This window comes from Montipora capricornis, chromosome 1, assembly GCF_036669925.1.
Source record: "Montipora capricornis isolate CH-2021 chromosome 1, ASM3666992v2, whole genome shotgun sequence".
Classification (NCBI taxonomy): Eukaryota; Metazoa; Cnidaria; class Anthozoa; order Scleractinia; family Acroporidae; genus Montipora; species Montipora capricornis.
The window spans coordinates 29,909,877-29,913,391 of NC_090883.1; the positions used below are offsets into that span (position 1 = coordinate 29,909,877).

A 3,515-nucleotide genomic window follows, 5' to 3' on the forward strand; every position below is an offset into this window, starting at 1 on the left:
AATTCGCAATCAAACAAAGGATTACTAAAATGGCAGCCATTTTGGAATAAGGTGTATGATTTTATAATTCTTTCGGTATTGTTAAGAAAAATAATTACGTATCATTAAATACCATCGTGGAAACTTGTAAAGGATCTGTTTGCTGATTTTGAAAGGAATCAATGCCGTTGCAGTTTTAAATGTAAACAGCAATAGACAGTTTTCACGTGACATCACCGCGGCCATGTTGGTGTTCCAAAACAAAGGAATGGCAGCCATGATGGTGTACCAAACTAATCCTCTGGGAATTGAACTCTGTCTTTATGCAAATACTTTCTTTTGTTTCAGTAATCCAATATGGCTGCTGGTCACGTGAGTGAAACGCTCTATTCTATTATCGCACTTCACCCTATGGTCGGGAATTGGAATGTGGACTTAAAACTACGGAATTTGAACTGGATATGAAACATATATGAGATAACGTTGGCAGACTGGGCATAAATCAGAGTAAACAACAAACCAAGGAAAGCACGTACTTACCAAGATACTGTAACAGACTGAAAATAAAGAACACTGAAATACTTTGGACTTAAAAGGTTATTGGCTAAAAATATTTCAAACAATGTGTAGGCTTCCCGTAGCCTATTGTTTGAATGCTGCTTTAACACGAAACAAGGTTGCACAGTTAGACTGCAGGTGACCACCGTTATGTAGTCTGCTGAATGACATAATTGTCATTAAGGGCTATCAAATGATCTTACAAAATGCCAAATATTTCAAATGTTGTCACAGATTGAAAATTATTTTTCATTTCCATCTGTTTTAGAGAGAACAGAGATTTTGCTGCAAAAACACATGCCAAGGTCTGTTTTGCACACGAAGAGCGGTACGGGCGTCTATAACTCCCGGGGGACAGAAATGAGGAGTTGCAGAGAGGAACGACAAAAGCACCTGAGAAATTTAGCGGACCATACAGGAGAGAGGCCTAAGAATTGCAAGCGGGATGGCAAGTGCCTTAATGAAGCTATAAAATCAAGTAGAATCCATACACGAGAAAGGCCATATAAATGCAAAGATTGTGGCAAGTGTTTCAGTCGAGAACATTTAAGGATTCATGAAAGAACACATACCGGAGAAAAGCCTTATGAGTGCAAATAGTGTGGCAAGTGTTTTAGTCATGCAGGATCTCTAAGAAAACATGAAAGAATCCACACAGGAGAAAAGCCCTATGAGTGCAAACAATGTGGCAAGTGTTTCAGTCTAGCACAAAATTTAAGAAATCATGAAAGGACACACACTGGAGAAAAGCCTTTTGAGTGCAAACAGTGTGGCAAGTGTTTTAGAAGAGTAGGACATTAAAAAAGGCATGAGAGAATTCACACTGGAGAAAAGCCTTATGAGTGGAAACACTGTGGCGAGTGTTTCAGTCGAGGAGAAAATTTAAGGATTCATGAAAGAACACATACTGGAGAAAAGCCTTATAAATGCAAACAGTGTGACAAGTGTTTTAGTGAAGCAGGATCTCTAAGAAAACATGAAAGAATCCACACTGGAGAAAAGCCCTATGAGTGCAAACAATGTGGAAAGTGTTTTAGTGAAGCAGGATCTCTAAGAAAACATGAAAGAATCCACACTGGAGAAAAGCCCTATGAGTGCAAACAGTGTGGAAAGTGTTTTAGTGAAGCAGGATCTTTAAGAAAGCATGAAAGAAACCATACTGGAGAAACGCCTTATGAATGCAAACAGTGTGGAAAGTGTTTCAGTCAACGACAAAATTTAAGGATTCATGAAAGAACACATACTGGAGAAAAGCCTTATGAGTGCAAACAGTGTGGCAAGTGTTTTAGAAGTGTAGGACATTTAAAAGTGCATGAGAGAATTCACACTGGAGTAAAGCCTTATGAGTGCAAACAGTGTCACAAGTGTTTTAGTGAAGCAGGATCTCTAAGAAGCCATGAAAGAATACACACTGGAGCAAAACCTTATGAATGCACACAGTGTGGAAAGTGTTTCAGTCGAGGAGACACTTTAAGGATTCATGAAAGAACACATACTGGAGAAAAGCCTCATGAATGTAAAGAGTGTGGCAAGTGTTTTATACAGAGAGGAAATCTAAGAACACACCAGAAAACTCATACTGAAGAAAGGCGTTATGAATGTAAAAAGTTTAACAATTGTTTCAGAGCTGTGGGACATCTAAGACAACATCAAAGAATCCATGCTGGAGAAAAGCCATATGAGTGCAAACAGTGTGGCAAGTGTTTTGGCCAACCATTTTCTCTAAGGAGACATGAAAAAATGCATACTGGAGAGCTAATAAAAGAGTGTAGGTTAAACCAGGATGAAAAACTTAGCTGTTGGATTTGCCAGGAGCAGTTGAGCAGCGAGCGTGTTCTTCTTGAACATTACCAGAATCACTTGAAGTTGGAAGAGCCTTCAACTTGAATTGGTTTGCAGTTCTCAGTTATTGACTTGGTTCCTGTTTCTTTTTTTTTTCTGTTATTATTTACAAAGTTGACTTGTGAATGAATTTGTATGTTTCTGCGAATTTATAGTTGTGGCACAAAAATAAGAATTCAATTCACTTGAACATGCTCTCTCGAGTCTTTTTACTGACGAGGATCAACTATGAGTCTGCCACTAGTTAGTGGAATAACAACACTACATACCGGGTACTAAGTGGCCAGAAATAATTAAACACTTGTTTTAACTCCTCATCTGTGTTCTTCGAATTTCACTTTGCATTTTATTTTAAAAGATCTGAATACGAAAAGCCAGCAGAACTTGTTTTATTATAATATATACTTGATGAAATACCAGTTTTTCTCCTTTTAATTAAAAAGTCATATCTTCACCGCGCACAGTGTCCATATCATTTTATCTTTCACATGTGAAAGATAAAATGAGTGTTGTCGTGTTAACGAACACGATAAGCCATTAAAACGCAAGCTTCCTCTTCATTGTAAGGTACTTTTGTGCTTTAATATAATTCTTCTCTGCTAAATTAACATTTTTATTGCAAATTTTTACATTATCAGTGCTCAAAGTTTATTTTTGACTTTTGGAGCACTTGTGCTACCAAGTGTATATTTCTAGGGGGCAATGTCAAAATGTTAGGCGCACGGCAGAAAATATTAGGAGCACAGCTTAAAATACTGGGAGCACCTTTTCTAACAGAAAAGCAGAACTTAAGACATTATTATATGTCATCTTCAGTTTTTTTGTATTTTATTTTAATCCTGTGTTTGTTGTTTTAACTTGTAAGGCTGAGTTTTCGTTTGAGACAGCGATAAAATTCTTGTGGTTTTGAAATCAACTTGACTTCTCAAATTCAACAACAAATTATTATTTAACAATTAGACCCGTAGCCCTTGCGGGCTACGGGTCAATAGCCCATGAGGCGACACCGAATGGCAGTTTTTGGAAAGTGGTTCTTGAGATGCGGTTGTCCTTGGATGTCTGTTGACAGACATTTACAAAATGGCAGGTTTTGTGGCAGTAGTGGCAAGTTTGTCCTGAAGCTTTGGCATACGTCA

General features: G+C 37.7%; 1 pseudogene; it reads left to right on the forward strand.

The window, feature by feature from the left end:
• Window positions 1–897: 897 nt before the first annotated feature.
• Window positions 898–2,650, forward strand: LOC138014138 (zinc finger protein 709-like; annotated as a pseudogene).
• The last annotated feature ends 865 nt before the right edge of the window (window positions 2,651–3,515 follow it).